The sequence below is a fragment of the Brachycentrus maculatus genome, unplaced genomic scaffold (assembly GCF_059751285.1).
Source record: "Brachycentrus maculatus isolate JH-2025_06_01 unplaced genomic scaffold, ASM5975128v1 h1tg000303l, whole genome shotgun sequence".
Lineage (NCBI taxonomy): Eukaryota > Metazoa > Arthropoda > Insecta > Trichoptera > Brachycentridae > Brachycentrus > Brachycentrus maculatus.
The window spans coordinates 1,400,839-1,427,181 of NW_028281053.1; the positions used below are offsets into that span (position 1 = coordinate 1,400,839).

At 28.2% G+C, this 26,343-nt stretch overlaps 1 protein-coding gene across 4 annotated transcripts in view; it reads left to right on the forward strand.

The window, feature by feature from the left end:
• The window catches only part of LOC148304829 (diuretic hormone 45-like), a 171,463-nt gene that overhangs the window by 124,006 nt on the left and 21,114 nt on the right, over positions 1 to 26,343 (forward strand). For 2 of the 4 annotated variants that reach the window (XM_088267688.1, XM_088267687.1), the window contains exon 3: positions 2,369 to 2,408. The exons of the other annotated variants lie outside the window; for them this stretch is intronic. The gene's annotated coding sequence lies outside the window, so the exon portion shown is untranslated. The remainder of the gene's footprint in view (positions 1 to 2,368; positions 2,409 to 26,343) is intronic. 4 annotated transcript variants of the gene reach the window in all.

The following is a 26,343-nucleotide window of genomic DNA, read 5'->3' on the forward strand; positions in this document are numbered from 1 at the left end:
AAATTGCATATTTTATTTCAATGTATATATATATATATATATATATATATATATATATATATATATATATATATATATATATATATATATGTATATATGTATATATATATATATATATATATATATATATATATATAAATATATGTATATATATATATATATATATATATATATATATATATATATATATATATATATATGTATAAATATATGAATACATAAATATATATATATATATATATATATATATATATATATATATATATATATATATATATATATATATATATATATATATATATATATATATATATATTATATATATATATATATAAATATATATAAATATATGTATATATATATATATATATATATATATATATATATATATATATATATATATATATATATATATATATATATATCTATATATATATATAAATATATATTTATATATATATATATATATATATATATATATATATATATATATATATATATATATATATATATATATATATATATATATTTATATATATTTATATATATTTATATATATATATATATATATATATATATATATATATATATATATATATATATATATATATATATATATATATATATATATATATATATATATATATATATATATTTATGCATATATGTATACATCATTTACTTTTTGTATCCTCTTGTTGCAAGTTGAATACTTACATAGCACACAAAATTGATATATTATTAACTTTAATCCCATCCAGAAGTTTTCCCAAAGCATTGTTTACTCAGCTGAGAACTGTATGGGAAAGAACCCGCCGTAATGTAATTATCTTTTTGATATTTTGGCCTTTCAATTTTCCAGGTGACTGTTTTCCTTTCATTTTCATTTCGAGGATGACGTCAGTCGTCTGTTACCAATAATGGTTTTTAATGTTTTTGTTTTTACTTGCGAAAGGTCATTTCATCTTTTTAGGCCTCTGTGTTTGAAAGGTGACCGCAAAACTAAAATATCTTAGGGTTCAATAATCAATACCTCTCAACATTTTGCTATTTTATTTATTTCATTTACTTATATACAATACTGGCCATATATATTAGGCATCCCCTACGGCATTGGTTTATTTCTTTAAATACTGCGACTCTTGGAATACTAGCAATCTTTACGGATTGTATCGTACTTTGATGGATTTTACCTACACTGTACTACCTATTACCTGCTATCCCGGCCTACGACAATTAGGGTATTATTTACAAATTACAATAATGTGCCCTCACTGAGTTTCAAAATACTTATTTATAAAACTTTAAAGAAAATTAATAAAAAGTACTTTTTCCCATAACAATATTGTATTATATTTATGTCGAAATAATTCAGTTACTGCAGTTTCTTTCTCGGGTTCTTAGTATCTTGAATTTTGGTCCATTCCTTTATGATACGGATCTCTTTCTACCTATGCTTCTTCTACCCTTAATCTCTCTACATTATTTTTACTGGAGAAATTATAACCAGTTTTGTTTTGTTTTTTTTTTGTTTGATAGTGTGTATATACTAGATACTCAACTTTCCACCATTTTGATTGTGTCCAAATACTTGTTCACAAAATCTGGATTATATCCAATTACAGGAGTTATTTTCATATTATTTTTCGACATCTCATCAAAGATGAAGACGAATATGGAAGCCTGGGCATTTACGGGGCTGACGACCGTCATAGACTGGTTTAAGTGATCAGTTTACACACGTGTAACTTCACCAATTCTACCCGTTATTGACAACCACACTACTCAAATTCTTGGAAGTTCTGTAAATATGAACCAATTTAGAAACCTTGTTCTTGAATCACTAGAACTTCACTAGAGACATCTATTGGTGAGATGTAAAGAAGCTTTTTACTAAGCAGAAACTCTTATATTAGTATGTCAGGTCCGAATCCTGGATTGTAATCACACTCATGAGAAACGCCAACATTTTGAGTGTGTCCAAATACTTGTTCACAAAATCTGGATTATCTCCAATTACAGGAGTTATTTTCATATTAACTAAACTTTCTTTCACTTAATTAAAATCAGTAATCGATTTTTTTTTCTGTTACAACCAAGTACCTAAATACCTCTTCATTTATCTTTCTGTCTGTTCTATATACACGCAACATCCTGAGATAAGTACCCTTGTGGTTTTATTTTATTACAAAGGCATTATGTCAGTTATTCAAAATCAATCTTATTATTTATTGCAAGGCCACACGTAAAATGGTGATAATATTATGATTTATTTTGGCATTTTTTTTCTTTTACTTTAATTCTCCATATTTAATAAATTATCGTGGTTTTTAAAGATATTGAATCATATATTTATTTTCTTTTTCAGATTAACCATTCTGCTTCCATAATCATCCACTTTACGTTCGGTAAGTTAAAGCATTATTTGTTACTTTACCTACATAACGTTTATCTAAAATTCGTAAATTTTCTCCCATCAGTATGTATTAATTTCTTAAAGATGTACGTTATATATTATAGTGGGCCGTTGATGTATGAACAAAATTCTTCTTTTGCACATCAAAGACAAATGGGTCTAAAAAGTTGCATTTTAGATTGCACATAACGTAAAAAACTCTTTTTTTTAAATATTCCATACCACTTTTAGCCTTCCACCAGAGCTCAAAGTTTTCGTAAAAGCCATTTTTTTACTCTTTACCAGCTGTCATTTCGTATTTTTGTAATATATACAGTCTAATTGAATGTTATGATATGAAATATACTTTACTTAATCAGCACATAAGAGCAAAAGTTGCACTTATGTTGTTGTTATAAATAGGTAGCGTTGTTTTAGCTTTCGTGAGTTAGCTGTAATTTTGATAATTTGGAAATTTTTGTTGATAGAGCTGTCCTCGGTAGAGAATTTGCGAAGTATAAAGCCATTTTGTCTTGAACACAGATGAGATTCATTCAAATATGGTCATGTATATAACTGAAATAGTGAAATTTCGTAGTTACTTTTGGATTTATTTTAAAGCATCAGAAAAAATGTTTTTTTATTTATTTCCATGTTTCCATAACGCGCCGCGTCCTAAATTCATACCAATTCATAACTCACAACTGTCATAGTGACCATACTTAAATGAAAAAGTTTTTTGGAATTTTTAATTTTGTGACTTTTCCTCTTTTACTCACTGCACGGTAATATACCTTAGAAATTCTTTTATATGAATTCAAGTCCAAAAGAATGCTTCTCTAAAAGCGTTTTTCAGCCTGCGGATTATTCTTCGCCAAAGTAATAAATCACGCTATAAAAGAAAGCAAGTCTTAAGGAGGCATGTTAATAAAAAGAAAATTTCTGAAATGAGTCGAGAATTGCCGACAATAGGCCCCTCGTATCACAGGATGTAGTACTGCTCAAATCATGCAGGGAAATTAATATATTTTGACCTTTTACGAAATTATTCATGACGCTGTTCGGCTTTCAAAAGCCCATCAGTGAAAGCTAGCAGTACACGATGGAGTTCTAGTAGCAATACTAATGGATGCATATTTTTACAAAAGAAACTAAATATTTTATTTATTGTTTCGGCATTAACTTTGTGGTAAGACATGTTACAATGATTAAAGAAAACACTTCGTTTTTTACCACTTGAGTTTTATTATAGACTACATGTTTCAGAAGTTAAACTTCCATCATTCAGGTCTGTATAGTAACTAAAATATAAAATATAAAATTGTTCCATAAATAAGGAGAGGGGAAAGTAAGGGGTAGGGGTTAGTCAAGGGACGGAGTTTGAAAACAAAGGAAAAATGGAAAGCAATGGTGAAGAATTTTGAAACAATATATTATTTAATAAATTATTATTACAATTCAGGTTTTTTTGGATTTCTTAATTTTCAAGATAATTCATAATTTGGCCTTTATATGGAACAAGGTGTAATAATTTTAATTTATGAGAGTGAAAGAAACTAAAGATAATCAACCCTTATTTTTACTGATATAAATTATTTTAAAAAAGGTCTTATGAAAACTTCACTTCAAAATAAGTAATTTTATTGATTGATTCGGCTGTCACTTTGTGGTAAAATCTGTCCATATTGAATGAACATTTTCTCGGTATTTAACTATTTCTTAAAATAAAACATGCCTCACAATAGATTTTGAGGAAAAGTGGTATTTACCAAGTAAAACATATATTAAAATGCAATACCTAACAATTCCAACAGAATGTATTTATCACTATTTGGAAACGAAATACTTTAATAACGTTCCTACAGATGTGAAAAAATTTAAGACACGAAACGCTTAGAAAAACCTTATATTGATAAATATATACACAAAAAATAGTTATAGTAATAATAAAAATAAATTATATCACTCACAAACATTAACAATAAATAATAAATGTAAGTTCCTCTCCAAGCACAAGAGCTTAGTCTTTTTATGGGATAGCACGGCGTATAACAGCGTAACTTATTTCATAATTTTCAAAATTAGAAATGTCTATCATTGAAATTCAATTATATATTTTTTTTATTAAAAAAACATTTTAAGCGTGTGTAAATACTTGTTCACAAAACTGGATTATCTCCAATTAGGAGTTATTTTTTATACAATTTTTTGACATCTCAACAGATATCAAGTCTGGGCGTTTACGAGGCTTACGACCGTCATAGGCTGGTTTAAATGATCACTCTACACACGTGTAACATTCACCAGTTCTACCTTCTACCCATGATTGACAACCACAGTACTCAAATTCTTGGAGCTTCTATGTATATATAGTTCAAATTCGAATCATGGTGCTTGAATTCACTAGAGACACATTTCACATTTTCTTCTTCATCTATGTTGAGATGGCAAAAAAATAATATGAAACATTATAGTACCCATGTTAATAAAAATTATATAAATATTTATATAAATTACGTTAAAAATACCATGAAACATTCAAATTTGAGACGAATACCACTCTATGTGTATGAAATATGTATAATACCATATATTATGATATGATCTTTCAGTCTATGTATAAATCTGATACGAGTAGCGAATTGTCATTTAGAGAAGGCTTTTATAGACGACGTAGGTTTCTCTTGAAACGGGGTATTGAATTTTAACAATTCAAGCTTCCATGTGTACACATTTCCCCCAGGGCTCGGGAATTGTTTTCAGTTTTCAGTCGAACACTGAAAGAATTACGGAAGTTATAGTTCTGAGAGTAAAAATACACTTTTAAACATATGTAATACTAAAATTACTTACCAGACAGTTTTTTTATTACTTTTGAGTGAAAACCTGTATTTGGAATTAAAATTTTTGTTATTTTGTTATTTTTATATTTTTTTTGTAAATATGCTTTTGGTTTTCCATTAAATAAATGAATAAATAAGTTTAATTTGTATTTGAAGCACTAACTTCTCCACTTTACAATTAAAATGTAACTTTTTTAATATCACTATAAATATTTTATTATAACATATATTTAATGTCTTCCGGTTTCAAAGCTAACCGCTTCTTTATCAAGACTGATTAATACTGATTTTACAAAAAATAATTAGTATTAATCAGTCTTGATAAAGAAGCGGTTAGCTTCGAAACCAGTGGACATTATAATTAAGTTATTATAAAATATTTATAGTGTTTTTAAAACAAAGTAACATTTTAAATATATAATAAATAAGTCATTAAAACTTCTAGATTATTTAACTAAAGATATTGATGTTTACAATTTTAGTCAAAACACTAGCTAACTAACCACCTAACCGCTTCCCTGCAGGGATAAGCAGAGAGAATAGAACGCCAAACCACGCTTCCTTTTTTCGTAAAAATAGACTTCTAAACATAAATCAAATATTGTTGGCTTCTTGATTGTTTATATAAAGACATTAAAGTCAACAATTATAGTCAATGCAATAGCTTACTAACCATATCGCTGCTTCCCCGCAGGGGTAGGCAGACAGAACGTCCACCACTTTTTCTTTGGGTAAAAATACAGTTTTAAACATACATATGTATTGTAAGCTTCTAGATAATTTATATTTTTACACTTATTTGCACCCCAATGGTGTATAGGGCACTGCATCATATAAACGCAGTGTTATCTTGATCGTTAACACATGAAAGAAAGGTGATCAGCCCCCTACTTCAGGTACCAGTCCAGGGTAATATTGAATTAATATTAGAGTGAAAAAATCACTTTTATTTATTTGACCCCCCCCCCTGGGAATCGAACCCGGCACTTCCAGAACGGTAGCCGAGCGAGCTGACTATTACACTACGGAGGCGGACAATTTCAATTAATTATAATAATTTATTTGATTATTTATATTATTGAATAATTTAATTATGTATAATAATAATAATTAATCCCTTACCGCACCCCAATGGTGCATAGGGCACTGCTTCACATAAACGCAGTGTTATCTCGATCGATTACGACACGAAGGAAAGGTGATCAGCCCTCAACTTCAGGTACCAGTCCAGTGTAATATTGAATAAATATTAGAGTGAAAAAATCACTTATATTTATTAAACCCCCCTGGGAATCGAACCCGGGACCTCCAGAACGGTAGGCGAGCATGCTGACCATTACACTACGAAGGCGGCGAATTATGTATATGACGAGATATATATGTTAGGTCAAGTTTCATTGGAATACTTTAGTAGAGATACTTTTGAAAGGGTAAAAACCCAAAACCTGCCCCTATTAAGCGAGATTTATTTGGCATGAGGGATGCTAACACAATTGACACATGAAACCTTTATTTGGAATGCGAACGTAGGAAGCCCTAGTCACACAGTAGACTGCACATGTATCAACAATGAGCACACGAGTATGTAACCATAAAAGAACATGTCGACATGTATGTCTGAAAGAAAATGGTAATTTATACTTACCATATATTCCTATTACGCAGAAAAAAGCGCTGTTACGAAATCACTCTATACCGTATTACAAACATAAAATGAGTATATAATAATAATAATAATAAAACCCTTATCCGCACCTCAATGGTGCATAGGGCACTGCGTCATATAAATGCGGTGTTATCTTGATCGTTTACACATGAAGGAAAGGTGATCAGCCCTCCGCTTCAGGTACCAGTCCAGGGTAATATTGAATAAAATGAGTATGGAATTTTTTAAATTGATATACCTGATCATACCAAGTTTTCCCCGGTCTTCCTCTACTCATTTTTCTAGCTTCATTTGTCTTATAAATTTGTTCTTGTGTTCTTAACGATCGTAAGCCTTGTAAATGCCAAGACCTCCATATCCTTATTGATCTTTTTTGTGATGTCAAAAAATAATTTTAACTCCTAATCGGAGATAACTAAGATTTATGAACAATTATTTGGACACACTCAAAATGTCGTAAATCAAGTTTATGTTACAATATTGTTCAAATGAAAAATTGTGCAAATTTAATTTAAGTCATCTCTTTCAATCAATACGGAATGCATCGAAACACGTGACACAATAGATTGTAAGAAAATAGTGGCATTTACCAAGTAAAACTTAAATTAATCGATAATAATAATAATGATAATCGATGATAATTTTTTTTTTTAAATTAATCAATCGGCGAGTATGTATGAGGAGATGCATGAACGTGGAAGAGGCGAAGAATGTTTGCAAAGACAGAGTGGTGTGGCGTTCTATTCTCTCTGCCTACCCCTGCGGGAAGCGGCGTGATTGTTAGTTAGTTGTTTAGTCAGTTAACTTAATTAAAAATAGATGGATATTACCAATAAGTGACTGCCGAATCAATTTATGTAAAATAATGTCTACATCATTTTGAGGGTGTCAAAACACAAATCTGGATTATCTTCAATTATAGGAGTTATTTTTCATATTATTTTTGACATCTGTAATGGGTATAATTGGTGAATGTCACACGTGTGTAAAGTGATTAATTAAACCAGCCTATGACGGTCGTCAGCCCCATAAATGCCCAGACTTCTATATTCTTCTTTACCTTTGATGAGATGTCAAAAAATAATAAAAAATAATGTCTATGATAAATTCTTTTTCAAAACTGTGGACACAATTTTCTTCTCTAATATTGACAGCTACCCTTTATGACCAATAATTATTCCACTTAGCTACGCGTCTAGTCCAGATAACTCAAGTTATGGGTACTTCATAATTCAATTACGTAAACACATTATCCCAAGAGAGAGATTATTAACACACATGTATGCATAATATATGTACACATATAGTAAATTATACTACGTAATACCTGCCTTTGTAATCGGGCCAATTAATTTATTCCCATGGTCTTACATTAGGCCAGAGGAATTATACATATCGCTCACTCCTTTCAACAACGTCATAAACGTCAAAAAAAAGATTTTTCAGGAGATCGTTCTTAAAGTTTAAAAATATAATATAATGTATTAAAAATAAATATCAAGTCACTTATTGAACTTTTTACTGTGCAACAGATCTTTTTAGGTAAAACCTGAATGTTTTTTCTCCATCTGAAAAATATTAAGTTCATTAAAAAAAATAATGAAACGATACCTTTTCTTCAAAATGCGAAAACAACACTTTCTGCCCTGTAGCGGGTAAATGTTAAATTTAAAATATCCCACTTTTGCTGGGATATAGTACATTTTTTGGGCATTTCGAAAACATGCACATCTGAAAATTGTCGATTTTTGGTATATGACGCTGTTGAAAGGAGCGATCGATAATATACCATACAGTATACCCTATAAACGAAAGCTAAACTAGCAGTACGCAATGGAATCCTGGTTCCAACCTTTGGTAAGTAAAATGTGGATTAATTGAATCGGTAGTCACCTTGTGGCAATATCTATCCATTTTGAATTAAGTTTTACTTGGTTAATATCACTATTTCTTAAAATATATTGTGACACGTGTTTTAAAATGTAGCGAAATGCATCGAAACATCTGTCAAAATAAATTTTAAAAAAATAGTGGTATTTACCAAGTAATACTTTAATAAAAAAAACTTTAGTAAAATATGGAGTTGGCAAAAGAAGAATGAAATATATTTATGTGTATATATATATATATATATATATATATATAATATATATATATATATATATATATATATATATATATATATATATATATATATATATATATATATATATATATATATATATATATATATATATATATATATATATATATATATATATATATATATATATATATATATATATATATATATATATATATATATATATATATACACGCGCTCACAAACATACATTATAGTCATCTCAAGTTGAGACGAAGAATCCACCGCCTTTAATATACTAAAGAAAATTTAACTCTCAGCATCTTAGGGCTTACGACCTGGCATTCGTCTGGTTTAAGTGATCACTCATACACTTTTGTGACGTTGGTCATTTTGTCCATTATACATATTAGCTCCTAATTATGATGACGAATATTTGAATCGATTATGCGAAATTCGATGTTAAATCGAAATTGGAAATAGCGAACATGACTCAATTATATTATCACACAATGGACATGTTAAAAGCGTGTTACAATAAATGTGGAGGTCCTCACCAAAAAGTTACATTTCCAATATTGCACGTCAAAATCCTTTAAATGAAAATCTGTTCTGTCTACTGTTTTCTATCCAAATCTTAATTAAAGTTGCGATAAAACGTGACCAATCCGTTGTTTAACCAATATGAAATCATTAAATCGCACCGAAACAATTTTACAAGCTAGAATTCATGATTACTTAAAATCATTTATAATAGGATCGTAACGTTTTGGTGAAGACCTCCACAAATGTATTGGGTGAATTCCCACAAGCGAGATGTGACAATTTGCTGCAAATCTAATTTTGTGTCATGTCGCCAGTGTGTGTAGAGATTTAACCCAGTGCTGATGGGAGTGTACCTACAAAAGGGTTAAGTGTCATATGGCTAGATTCAATTCATCTGTATTTGTAAACGGGATTTTTTTTTATTATTTGAATGAATACATCTGGACATTTTTTCTGAAATCACGATTATGTATCTTCTTCGAACCCTTATCAGCACCTCGATGGTGCATAGGGCACTGCATCAAACAAACGCAGTGTTATCTTGATCGTTAACACATGAGGAAAAGGTGATCATCCCTCTGCATCGGGTACCAGTCCAGGGTAATATTGAATAAATATTACAGTGAAAAAAACACTCATATTTAATTGACTCTCCAATTGGGAATCGAAACTTGAATGTCAGAATGATGTCCGAGCGTGCTGACCATAACACTACGGAGGCGGACATCCATTAGGCATAGTTGTTTTATTATTATTATTATAGCGTCCGCCTCCTCGGTGTTATGGTTAGCGTGTATAGCTACTGTACTGGAGGTCCAGGGGAATGGGGTGAAAATAAATATCAGTAATTTTACACTCTAATATATCATATCGACGTAATATTATCTTGATCTCTAATTGCACGAAGGCAAGGTGATCAATCTTATGCATCAAACCTACGAGTCCATCCAAACAACGCAGTCTTGGGAACAGAGACCTTCCAGCATTAAGCAAATGCTGAGAAGTTCCTGTTTGGCCCACATTAGATTATCCCTGCAATGGGCAAAGTGATCTTACCAGCTTGCAACCAGCGCACTAAGTTTGGCGAGCGTGCCTTTGCTGTTGCGGGACCGACGGCGTGGAATGCTCTTCCACCAATGGTTAGAAACAGTGAGAGTGAGATGATCTTTAGAAAAAGACTATAAACACATTTGTTTACTAAATAGTATCCACCATAATATTTTCCCCAATTCATTCACAGTGAAGCGCCCTTGAGGTATTATTTTACAAAAATGGCTCTATATAAGTTATCCAAATTTAATATTATTATTATTTATTATATTTTAAAATAAAATTTTATAATATACAACATTTTGAGTGGTTCCAAAATACTAGTACACAAATATGTAATGTGGTTGTTAATAATGGGAAGAATGACAAATTTTGCACGTGTCTAAAGTGATCAATTAACCAGCCTATGAAAGTTCATAAGCCCTGTATATTCATCTTCTTCTTCATCTATGTTAATTTAAAAAAAAAAACTATATTAAATAATTATGAAAGAAAAAATTACTTTTCTTTATTATGATCCCTCAGGTAATTGAACCTGGAACTCTCAGCACTATAGCTACGGCGTTCTAACCATTTCACTTTACAAGAATATTGTTTATTTTTCAAAATAAAATTTAATTTTCATGCTTATTTTCAAAACATTTATAAAATTATTTTAATAAGAAACGCTTTTCAAAAGTTCTGTAGCTTAAACGTATGTAGCCTTACTTGTATTATATTTTTAAATCGTAATCCTTTATGAAAAGGTTTAAAATGAAAATATTTTCCTGAAATTGTTTTTTTCCGTTTCGCTATTTTATATCTTAAACGGCTTTACATCCAAAACTAGGATTTAATTATTCCGGAGTTTTTAAATCATTTATGCCCACCAAACGAGGCGTGGGAGTCAGATTATTTCATTATATCTTTATTAGTGGCTCCTCGCGTAGGCCATGTGAGATTTTATCGTATTTTAATGAATTATCTCGGCTACCGAAAACGATATATTTTCATTTTAAATACCACCATTTCCTACCAAATATCTCTAATAAGAAAAACGGTTATTTGCCAAATTAAATTTAAATTGAAAATGTATACATGTTATCACAAAGTGACTGCTGAATCTAGTAATAAAAAACTGAAGAAATATATTTTCTTAATAACACAGGTATTCACAAGGATGCAAGATAAATTATTTAATTAATTAATTTTATATTATTTTTGACATCTCATCAAAGATGAAGAAGAATATGGAAGTCTGGGCATTTACGGGGCTGACGACCGTCATAGGCTGGTGTAAGTGATCACTTTACTTTAGTTTCTGCTTAGTAAAAAGCTTCTTTACATCTCACCAATAGATGTCTCTAGTGAAGTTCTAGTGATTCAAGAACAAGGTTTCTAAATTGGTTCATATATACAGAACTTCCAAGAATTTGAGTAGTGTGGTTGTCAATAATGGGTAGAATTGGTGAATGTTACACGTGTGTAAAGTGATCACATAAACCAGCCTATGACGGTCGTCAGCCCCGTAAATGCCCGGACTTCCATATTCTTCTTCATCTTTGATGAGATGTCAAAAATAATATGAAAATAACTCCTGTAATTGGAGATAATCCAAATTTTGTGAACAAGTATTTCGACACACTCAAAATGTTGTAATTAATTTTATATTCATGTATTCGTTGATTAAACAAGCATTTATTAAAATCTACTGTGACACAAGTTTCGATATACATTTACCATATATACAGCTTATGATGCGAAATGCATCGAAATACGTCACAATAGATTTTAAAAAATAGTGATATTTACCAAGTTATATTTAAATTAAAAAGTAAATTGAAAAGTCAGTGTACAAATTGGCAAAAAGAAAACTTAACGTTACTGTTACACGTGTGTAAAGTGCTCACTTAAACTAGCCTATGACGGTCGTCAGCCCCGTAAATGCCCAGACTTCCATATTCTTCTTCATCTTTGATGAGATGTCAAAAAATAGTAAGTAAAACTTAAATAAAAATGAATATTTATTACCAAAAAGTGAATGCCAAATCAATTGGCAAGATTTTTTTATTGGATTTTTATGCAGAAGACCATATCAACTTATTTAAAAACAATATTAAATTACAAAATATATGCTACAAAAATACAGATCACAAATACAAATCAACGGGGAAAAGAAAAACGCAGTCTATGTTGGATTAACAGGGTAAAAAAATAACGAAAAAATATACAATTTACATTATCTTCCTATAAACTACACTGAATTAGAAAATTCGCAATAAATAATGACCAATTTATTTATGATAATTTCTTTATCCGGGTCTGATTCTAAAACTATATATATGGTAATTTCTCCAGATCCGTCGTAAGGCAGATAGTCATGGGTATTATGCAGGATGTCGGTATTTATTTGCACCACAAGTTTTGAACTAAACCAAACCATATATTACTAGGCAGAGGCGAGCTCGTACTTTTAAATCTAGGTAGGTAGTAGAAAAGCAGCTTTTTAACTGATATAAAAAAGCTTTTCATAAACAATTGTCTTTTTTAAAGTCTAAAATTCTAAATTTGTTGAATTTTTTCGCTGAGTGTGTAGTTTTAAAAAATATATATAATTAAACGCACCTTTCCCGTACTATCAAAAATTTACATAGCAAAAATAATAGTATTTTTTTTATACATCCCTAACTAATAATCTAACAATCATGATGCTTTCTGCAGGGGTAGGCAGAGATTGGCTCTTCAAAATTCATGCAAATCCTCATACATACCCATCGATTATACCGACTTCTGACCAGACCGCTTTCAAGTATTTAATAAATCTGATCGTGCCAAGTTTATCTCAGTCTTCCTCCGCTCCTTTTCCCAACCACATTTACCTCATAACTTCTTTCCTCACTCATTCGTTCCACATGTCCAAACTATCTCAACACACCATTCTTAATTTTATCGAAAACGCTTATCTTTTGAATTCTTTCCTTATTTCTCCATTCGAACATCTATCACACATCGTATTACCGCACATTCATCTGAGAGATTGCATTTCGACTACACTCAGTCTACTCTCATCCTTTTTGTCAACCCCATACATTCTTTTCGATATAATATATGATTTATTTATCAAATATTAAAATCAAACACTGATTTTTTGAGTCTACCAAATTGTATTTTATTGTTAAAAAACCACACAAAAAATTGATTTTGTGAATTGTTTCGCCTTGTTTTAGAATTTTAAAACAATTGTCACAATTTTTTTAATGTGTTTTTTTTAAACAATAAAATACAATTTAGTATACTCAAAAATCATTATCTCTCTCCTTACCATTCATCGTTCAGTTTGTGTAATACCACTTTTCTAAGAGTGGTATTACACAATGTGAACGAATGTGGATGAATGATAAAAGAGTGTTATATTACCATACCATAAAGTTATCAATGCTTTTAATAAACAAAATTTATCAAAAATCAGTGTTTGATTTTAACATTAAATATATATGAATATATTAAAATTGAGTTCAACAAAATTAATCGCCAGATCTATACATAATATATGATGTTAATTCTGGATTAAATTTAAGGCTCTAGTTAAACTGATGATTTTGTGAATAAATTAGTTTGAAAAATTACCATAGCGTTTCATCTCACCAGATGAACTAGACAAAGCGCAAATTACCCCCAACCCTTACACCTTTTTATTAATCATAACCCAAGAAAGTTCCTACGCAAACGCCTTATTAGGGTGTTGTTTTAAATAATTAGCAACCTTTTTAGGGGTGGATTTGCGGTTATGTATGAGTGTAGTTTAATTATTATGACAAGGGTTAGCCACTTGTTTAGAACGTACCCAAACCAATATTTGTCATTATATGTATGTCGACAGAGCCACCCTAAAGCTTTTCGACACAATGCCATGAACTTTGTGGTTTAATTTGAATTATTATTGTTTTTGTTTATATTTATTTTATATGACTTACAAAAATGTGAATTTTTTAAATTTATTTTTACTTGGTAAATACAACTTTTTCGTAAAATATTTTGTGATACGTGTTTCAATGATGCGTGTCACAATAGATTTTAAGAAATAGTGGGATTCACCAATTAAAACTTGAATAAAAAATGGATAGATATTACTACCAAGGGACTGCCGAATCAATTAATTAAATGTTTATTTCACGTTGGATGTGTGTATTACAGTGTATTTTGTTACCTACCTACATATATTTTTGAAGTAACTCAAATACATACATATAAAGAATATGTTTTTTTTATAAATACATATAATAAAAATTAAAAACTATAGGAAACTGCAGTATAGTATCATTAATAGATATATACACCGCAAACTAACACATGAAACGACATGTGAATTATATGATTTCCAAAGAAATTAATGGTGTGGTTGTCAATCGTGGATAGAATGGTGAATCTTCACTTAAACCACATATGACAGGTCATACGCCCTGCAATTACTTGGACTTCCATATTCTTCTTCATCTATGCTCAGATGTCATTGTTAAGATAAATCAGAGAATATGGTTATTTTAACTAGATCGAGGTATTTTTAGTATGGGAGATATGTTTAGTGTAAAGAATTTTCTTTAAAGGGTTTAATTTCAAACACAATTAAGCATGAATTGAATGGAGCAGTACGTTGAGTTAAATAAAATTTATAAATGAAGATTATGGATGAAATTATTGGATACATTTTGAAAGGGTTTTAGAATTTATTACGTTTTTACTAGTGGGTTTGTAAAAAAGCTCCAGTAGTAAAAAAGGGTTTTTAAGCTGTGGGATTTCCCAGCTGTAGACACCTATTCCTGGAGTTCCACTTAATGGCAGGATAAGAGCACCATTATTGGATACCTGGATAATATGAAAGTGCCCATTGTACGACCATATTATAATATTTAGGTCTTCATAATCCCATTTTTATAAAGTACTAAATAATTCTGTCATAGAACGGGTTTAGGAAACGTATTGTACGGTCGAATCACGAATTTATTTATTCATTTATATATTTTATCATACACTAAGAAACTAACTAACATTATTTATTAATTCGACATTAACTTTGTAGAATGACATGTTGTTATAAATAAATAATATTAAGGTATATTGGGACATTTTTTACTGTTTTTAAAAGGGTGGCTGTCTAACATGGGTGACGTTACCCAACTATAAATTTTACAATTTAATGTATTGTGCGTCTAAATTATTCATTGGCTCGCATGCTTCACAGGCGTGTATGGGGACCTTTATGCACGTAAATATATGTACATACACCTATAGTCACGTCTGAATTAAAAATAAATTTATGGGAAAAAGTCACACCTTGCTGTGTTTGCCTAGTATGACACCATCGTTCATCTACAATGGGCTTTAATTCGATGAAAAAGTTAAAAAAGCTTTGCAACATTTTTAGTGTTTCCAAATAGTGGTTCGCAAATCTGGATTATCTCCGCTTGGAAGTTATTTTATACATTTAAATGCCCAGACTCTACCAACGTATCCATTTTCTTCTTCATCTACATGTATTGTAATGTCAAAAAGTGTGCTTTTATTTAATATTTTAAAATAAAACACTGACTTTTAGGGTCTACTAAATTGTATGTATTTTTTAAACTTACATATCGCTCACTCCTTTCAAATACGTCATTTATAAAAAAACTTGATTTTTCAAGAGATCGTTTTTAAAATTTAAAAATAATATAAAATATAATAAAAATAAATATCAAGCCACTTATTGAACTTTTTACTGTGCAACAGATCTTTTTAGGCAAAACCTGAAGGTTTTTTTCTCCATTTGAAAAATTTTCAGTTTATTTAAAAAAATAATTAAACAATACCTTTTCTTCAAAATGCAAAAACTACACTTTCGCCCTGTAGCGGGTAAATATTAAGTTAAAAATATGCCACTTTTGCTGGAATATAGTACATTTTCTTGGCATTCCGAAAATATGTACAACTAAAAATTGACGATTTTTGATATATGACGTTGTTGAAAGGAGTGAGCGATATGTAAAAATAAAATAAAATAATATGGAAAAGTCCCCATTACTCATAAAACTGTTGGCCTTAATATTTGCAATTAAACATTTGGTTTTTCCCATACTTATATGTTTTATTGTACATGTTATGTATGATAAGCAAAAATAATGCTTTCCTCGGTCTTCCTTTGCTTCTATTACCAATTACATTAGTTTCATATTTTTTTTACTATTATTTCTTTACTCGTTTGTTTCCCATGCCCAATTTCAACACATTTTTCTTAATTTTATCAAAAATGCGAACATCTATCATACATCGTTTTACCGCACATTTGTCAGCTGAAATATTGCATTTCGACTGCATTCAGCCTACTTACAGTCTTCTTTTGCCAACTCTATGCTTCCCTTCCATACATTAAGATTAAAATAAAGTAATTTTTAAGTCAAATCAAATGTGGTGTTCCTTAAATAGAAGTAATCTAATTTAAATTTAGAATCGCGTGATAAATAATGTTTAGATCCATTTTATTACGTTATTAAGCTATATAAGAAAATCATAAAATTAAAACAAGTAACTTAAAATTGGTTACTGAAAGTAGTTATTTTAAATTAATATAATATTAGGATAAACGTATTATAATCGACAACCTACATATCGTGGGTATACTGTAAGAAAACGTTAACTCTCAAATCCCTGTTAATAATCCTTGTTATTTAAAGCTTTTAGCCTGAATAAAATACCCGCTATTAAACTTAAAGTTGAATTTACTTAGCGTATTTTGCCAGTTTAAAGATCGTTGAAAACTTTATAATATGCATCATTATGTCAAATTTGCATATTTTCCAGCTAACTTTTTTTGTTGGGTAATATATCTAAAATTAAACACGGTTATTGGATTGAATTCTACTTTAATTTACATATACATATATGAACTTTTTTTGTTGGGTAATATATCCAAAATTAAACACGGTTATTGGATTGAATTCTACTTTTATTTACATAAACATATATGATAATGACACATTATCAAACGCATAGAGTGCTTGAATATGTCTTAATAAGACAAAACGTGTCACATATATTATCATGTATATGTAAATAAAAGTAGAATTCAATCCAATAACCGTGTTTGATTTTGAATATATTAATAGCCCAACAATTCAATATGGAATTCTAACAACTGTCTGCAGTTTTACTTACTTACTTTCAATGGTGCATAGGGCACTGTATCGACGCAGTGTTATCTTAATCATTACTTACATGAAGGCAAGGTGATCACTATTGCACTTCAGGAACCAGTCCAGGGTAATATTAAATAAATGACAGTGTAAAATCACTAATATTTATTTTAATCCACGCTTGGAATCGAACCCGGGACCTCCAGCACGGTAGCTAAACACGCTGACCATTACACTACGGAGGCAGTTACAATAAATTAACGTTTTTTGCCAGTACACCCACGATCCTGGAAAATGGAAATTCGTAAAGGTAGTAATAAAAAGTAGTAACTAAATTTAACACACAAAGCAAATGTGCTGCACAAAATAATAAAAGAATTACGTATTCAAATTTGGAACCCAAAAGCTTTCAAAATAATGCTAATCTAACGGCTGACTAACATACATTCACGTACCGTAATTGTGTTAATTTACTTGAATTATATGGACACGCACTGAAAATAACTAACGAATTGTAGAGATACGTTAGGGACTAGATTTGTGTCGGGGTTAGGTTAGGTTAGGTAGGGATAGGTTAGATTAGAAAATGTGTGACAGATATTATTTATATATATATATATATATATATATATATATATATATATATATATATATATATATATATATATATATATATATATATATATATATATATATATAAATATATATATATATGTATATATATAAATATATATATATAAATATATGTTATATATATATATATATATATATATATATATATATATATATATATATATATATATATATATATATATATATATATATATATATATATATATATATATATATATATATATATATATATATATATATATATATATATATATATATACATATATATATATATATATATATATATATATGTATATATATATTAATATATATATATAAATAAATATATGTATATATATATATATATATATATATATATATATATATATATATATATATATATATATATATATATATATATATATATATATATATATATATATATATATATATATATATATATATATATATATATATATATATATATATATATATATATATTTATAAATATATATATTTGTATTATTATTTTTTTAAATATATATAAAAACTAACTAACTAACTAACCATCACACCGCTTCCCCGCAAGGGTAGGCAGAAAGAATAGAACGCCACACCACTCTGTCTTTGCAAACATTCTTCTTCTTATTTAGTTTAAATCCATAATTATTTTATACCGCCTACAATAAATTAAAATAATTTTATACATGCTATGCGAAATATAAATAGCATCACTTTTATCTTTAGAACTAAAGAATAAAATAATAAATAACAATAATTTGTATTTTTTTAAATTACCATGTCAGAAAATTTAACTGACCCCACCAAAAATCAAAGATGAAAGAAACAAAATTATTTCAAATCACAAAACGGTCATGTTAGCTTAAATTTTCAGATTTAAAATGCTATAGATATGTATTTACATAATCCTAAGAAGGTTCAGATCATAAGATAAGTACAATGATGAAAAGACAACGAAGCGAAGAAATTTCTGTTGAACTTTAAAAGTACATACAAATTATGTACATAGATTTGAATTTAATATTGAAATCCGCTTTGTCGAGTTAACCGACATGGATGGCTCATTAAAAGTTGGTTTTAAGTTGGTAGCATTTTATTTCTAAAATTGTTTTGACAACACTTTCGGACCGAGTCTCTTGTTACAAATATTACACTGCGATGGATACTAATATTTATCAATCATATTTATATTCGCAGCGATAGAGACAAAGTTCATTAGTATCATATGTACTATAAACACACACATAAAAATATTATTTTTCTTTTTACTCTTATTCGCACCTAATGGTGCATAAGGCACTCCATGTGAATCCACGCAGTGCTATCTTGATCGTTAATTGCGTGCATGCAAGGTGATCAGTCCTGTGGTTCAGGTACCAGTCCAGGATGATTATAAATTAAATAAATATTACAGTGAAAATCACCTATATAAATTTTTTACCCCTCTAGGAATCGAACCTGGGACCTCCAGCACGGTAACCAGATAAATAAAAGAACAATCTAAAAAATACTATAAAAACAAAAAAAAAACACATAAAACACCAGTATAAATTTTGAACTTTGTCCTAAAAGATTTGCTCGTAGCAATAAGACGTTAATATAAAATACAAAGGAACGTATTCTGTTAAAAAAAAGTTTTTAAATAAATATTTAAAAATTACTTGCATATTAATAATGAAATACTGTAAAAGAGGAGAACACTATACATTAAATTTTTGTTTTATTATATAAAATGCAGTTCTTCCAATAAATATCAGTATAAAACTTAAATCTATTACAAATAGAAGCTTTGCGGGTTATTTATAACATTAACAAATAAAAAATAAATACACAAACAGTTTTTAAGTTCTGATTAATTTGGTCGTGCTAAGTCAGAAGCATTCTTTAAATATTTTTTTTATTCATGTATTGAATGATCACTCTTATATATTTTTTCTTACAAAATGTGGTAAGTTTGTTATATATTACGAAGGTGTATGGATAAAAATAAAGACTTTTAAAGTTAACGCCTTCCGTTACAAAGTTAACTCATTCAACAACAATAATTCTATAATTCTTTTAGGGGATAAAATATATCCGTTGCGTGTATTGAAAACATGCGATGCGTTGTATTGAAAAAAGTTTCAAATTTATTACTTTTGTTTTTTGTTTTTTCGGCATCGTTTAAAAGACGTTTTTATTTGGAATTCAGGTGAAAGGTCATTTTTCTTCTGGTATTTTTTGTTAAAACAGTATTTCTGACGTTTGGTATTTAAAAAAAAACAGTAATTTATTACCAACAGGTTGCTACCTGAAAAATGAGAAGTGAAAACTATTTATGACTTTATTCAATAAAATGAGGATATAATATAATAGAAAAGTATTGATGTCACTAAAAAAATTAAACTGAAGCAATTTATTTATTTTTTAATTTTTAAAAAATATAAAGTCCCTCTCCAAGCACAAGATCTAAGTCTCTTTACTGTGGAGAATTGCGTTATTAATTTTAAGATTGTAAAAGTAAAAATGTCTTGAAAATTATACAAATTATAAAAAAAACTTTGAAACCATATTAAATAATAACAATAAATCAAAATAAAAAAATACATAAAAAAGTCACATAAATAATATTCCCGATGAGTAATTTCCATTACTCATTTTGGGATTACGGTTAACAAAACTGAAACACAAATAAGAAAGTAAAAAAAGATAAAAAAAATAATCAAAAATAACACAGGGCCAAATGTAAAATATAAAACAGTAAACGGGTATAGTAAATAGGCATATAAAAAAACATAAGGTAAGAAGCGCGTTTAAAGGAAACAAATAAGAAAATATAACCAATCACTATTCAAACACGCATATCGCTCACTCTTTTCAATAACGTCATAAATCAAAAAACTTGATTTTTCAGGAGAACGCTTTTAAAGTTTAAAAATATAATACAATTTATTAAAAATAAATATCAAGCCACTTATTGAACTTTTTACTGTGCAACAGATATTTTTAGGTTAAACCTGAAGGTTTTTTCTCCATTTGAAAAATAACTTACAATAATAAAATAAATAAAACAATACCTTTTCTTCAAAATGCAAAAACAACATTTTCTGCCCTGTAGCGGATAAATATCAAGTTAAAAATATGTCTCCTTTGCTGGGATATAGTACATATTCTGGGCATTCCGAAAATATGCACAACTGAAAATTGACGATTTTTGATTTATGACGTTCTTGAAATGAGTGAGCGATATATCATAAACAATCACTATATAAACACGCATATTTCATTCCATAAAGTATTTTTTCAGTTCATCGATTTTGCATCCCTGAATGGGTTCTATTTTATACATGTCAGGCAGCTGTTTAATTTGGGCATAGGAAATATATTGCAAGGACCTTACTCCAAACATTGTTGTATTTATCGGCTCCACATGTACTTAATTATGTCCTCGAGTATGACGATGAATTTCTCCGTTAAAAATTGGTTTGGTATTGCTGTGAGTCATTTTAAACATTATTTGAAGCATTGTATTTGTAATCTTGTATGTTTAGGGAATATCAAAAGGTTTTTATTACATAAGTCCTTTTGTTATCTTGTGACTGTATAATATACCTAAATAACTCAATTTTCATACAGCAAATGTAAAAAAAAATATCACATTTTTTACTAAAGAAGATTTTTTATGGACTAGAAATATTTGTATATCGATAAATGTAGATTTTATTATTCATCCAATCAAATGACATCAAACACAATATTATTGCCGTAAATAAACAATAAGAATGGAAATAAAAATAAATCGTCCTTTCAAGGAATGTGTAACGAAGCAATGCAAATGTTTACTTTTTGGCAAATTTGAAAAAGAAAATGAATCGCTTTGAAACGTTGAAAAAAATATTCCCAAATATTATTGTAAAATTTGAAAAGTGCTCAGATACATACCTATTTTACTATGTAAAGATTAAAAAAATGAGTAAACAAAAAATATTTATATTAATCTCATATCCATTTCAATAACTAGCTTTACTCGACCACGCATTGGTGTGGCTCAGTTTGGTCTAATGAAAAAGAAAGAAAATAGGTAGCACACATTTGAAACACACAATACTTGCGAAACAACAATGCGTTCGGAATCAATCGAAATGCCAAGTGACAGCAGCTATCAAGGAGCACGCTTTTCACCATGATCAATGTTTAGTATTGCGTGTGTTGCAACAGCAACACGTGTGGGTGCACACACACACACACACACACACACACACACACACACACACACAAACATACACACTAACACTCACCCACCCTCTCTTCCCCTTTTTCTCTTAATATACAACAGTATTCATAACATATGTGGAATTATTTAATTGGCTTTCATCATTGTCAATCTAACAGTTTTTATATATACATATATTTTATTTTATATACAAGCTTCCCTAACAAAATAATAATTATAAAAATATTGTATTCTTGTCAGTGCCCTTTACTATAACCTAAAATATTATGTATACCCACACACAGGCCAAGCCTTTATGGGATTTTTTTTTGTATGTAGGTAAACATATTTGTTTGTACTTGTATTTATATAATATTGCGAAATGCAAAAGAATTTAAAATAAAAAATAAAAAAAACGAAAAAAATCATACGAATGTTTTTTTTGGATGCATGCAAAATATAGTAGGTTCATAATCATTATATTACACTACGCTATGTCACCACGTGTTAAGGGACTGCCAAACTAGGAGTAAGTACTCCATCACAATCAATTACTAGCGGAGGTCTATATCCAGGCCGTGGGAAGGGTGGGGCTAATTACACCCCACCGGCGTTAATGGGTTGGCAGGTAGGTCTCTCACCTATGCGACCCATCTTAGTAGATGACTTGATGATAAATATTAGTTATTTGGTGAGCTTAAATGATGAGAAATGCGTCGAAACACGTGTCACAATAGATTTAAAGAAATAGTGGCGTTTATCAAGTAAAATTCAAATAAAAAATTGATAGATATCACCACAAAGGGACTTCTGATATATTATTTATATTCGGATTAGTCGGCATTGTGCTCTAAGCGAGTGTAGTCATATCGGCGTGGATGAAAAGACAATTTTAAAGACTTTTTGCATTTAATTTTGCTTATGCAAAATATTTATCTATATTTTCAAGAAAAATTACATGGCTTCTGGTGAAATATTGCTATCCTAATCCGGCAGCGAACGTGTTTTAAAGTGAAATTCTCTTATGTCGTTTTTTAAATAATTTATGTTCATAAAAAGATGGGTTGATTACTTTTTGTAAAAATATTAAGGCCCAGTATTCGTTAAGTCGCAACTCAATTTTCTCTAAATCCAGGTAACATTTTCCGTAATATTTTTTTAAACACCGTTTTTGCATTGTTATATAATTATATAGTTTTGAAAAAAATTCTATGAACATGTATATATATATATATATATATATATATATATATATATATATATATATATATATATATATATATATATATATATATATATATATATTATATATATATATATATATGTATGTGTATATATATATATGTATATATATATATATATATATATATATATATATATATATATATATATATATATATATATATATATATATATATATATTTGTATATATATATTTATATATATATATATATATATATATATATATATATATATATATATATATATATATATATATATATATATATATATATATATTCTATATATATATATATATATATAAATATATATATATATATATATATATATATATATATATATATATATATATATATATATATATATATATATATATATATATATATATATATATATATATATATATATTTATATATATATATATATATATATATATATATATATATATATATATATATATATATATATATATTCTAAAAAACAAAAAATCCTAAAATTTTTATTTACAACAATTTAAACATTTTTTTAAATCGGACGTGGGCAGATAAGTGACCTCTCCAGTGGAATGAATGCGATTTAACGAATACTACGCCTTAATGCGTTCTTTGAAGTTATAAGAGGTTTTTACATTCTTATATAAAATCTATCTTCTATATTTTGTAAAGTGTAATTTTTAATGAAATGAAAATAAATTTATTTTAAATATGGTATGTACTTGAAATACTCATTGAAGAATAAAACTACGTTTGAACAAGTTCAACAAAGTGATGTATGTCTACATTCGCCTTATAAATTTGTTATACTGTTCTTGGTTGACTTATTCGATTCGTATGATTAAACCATCTTAAAACAACTTTCTTACTGCTTATATCAGCCTTGCAATCTTTTCTAACATCAATCATCATTCGAACAGATATGGCTCACTCCTTTCAACAACGTCATATATCGAAAATCGTAAATTATCACTTGTGCATGTTTTTGAAATGCCCAGAAAATGTACTATATCCCAGCAAAAGTGGCATATTTTTAACTTAATATTAACCCGCTACAGGGCAAAAAATGTTGTTTTTGCATTTTGAAGAAAATGTATTGCTTAATTATTTTTTTAAATACACAAAATATTTTTTAAATGGAGAAAAAACCTAAAAAGATCAGTTGCACAGTAAAAAGTTCAATAAGTGGCTTGATATTTATTTTTAATACATTTTATTATATTTTTAAACTTTAAAAACCATCTCCTAAAAAATCTTTTTTTTTATATATGACATTGTTGAAAGGAGTGAGCGATATGTGTACATATCACACATAATTAACCTGGGGCAGAAAAAATGTGTTAACTTTGAGCCAGCCGAAAACAGGACCTAAGCCTGAATGTCCAAACTTTAAAATTTTCTTATCATAATAACAATAGTTTCTTTTCTATTGTAACGTTTATTGTAAATCGAATGTTTTGAGATCTCCCTGCAGACCAAAAGTTTTGAGGCATTCTTCGTTTTTTTTATGAGATATCGATGCTTTCAAATCATTACTAATTTTGATAAATTATATACAAGAACCAAGCTTAGAGTTCGCTGGGGAATGGTTTTGTATCAAAATTTATCCCGATATTTTACATTGAGCCATTGTAATTTTTCGAATTTCGTCTCTCAGCGAGATTTGAAAATTGAATTAAAATTCAATAAATGTGTTCTGAAGTTTCATTCAGGGTTGTGCCAGTTAAAAAAGTTAAAATAACGAATTTTAGTATAAGTTATTTAAAATTAATTCCGCTTTATGGTCACTGTTTTTAATTTAATTTTTATTGATTTGGTAGACATTTTGTGATACTAAACTTTTGTTTTAAATTTTTGTTTAAATTTTGCTTATTATTATTCATTATACTATTTTATTTCATAACACTTTTAAAAAAATATAAGGCTAAAAGCATCAAAGTAGTGTCACAATAGATGTTTATAAAAAGTGGTATTTACCACTATTTCTTTTCACTATTAATAAGTGAATTTTAAAAACTGTACAGTAAAAAAAAAACAAAATAAATATTTATACATAAATATTTTTTAAATTTCATAAATATATTTATTAGTTAATATTACAAAAAAAATCTATTTGATTTGTTAGCTACACATATGTACTTTGTGACTTCATAAAAGAGATTACTCTCAAGCTCTTGTATTTTTATTTATACACTCAATGTTTATTTATTAGCTACACATATGTATTTTGTGACTTCACAAAAGAGATTACTCTTAAGCTCTTGTATTTTGATTTATACACTCAATGTTTATTTATTAGCTACACATATGTACTTTGTGACTTCATAAAAGAGATTACTCTTAAGCTCTTGTATTTTTATTTATACACTCAATGTTTATTTATTAGCTACACATATGTACTTTGTGACTTCATAAAAGAGATTACTCTTAAGCTCTTTTATTTTGATTTATACGCTCAATGTTTATTGATTTCGCTTAATTAAGTACGTAAAACCATCTGTTTTCTTGGATATTTTTTTTTCATTTTCATGTACGAGAATAAAAGGCTTTTTTTAACA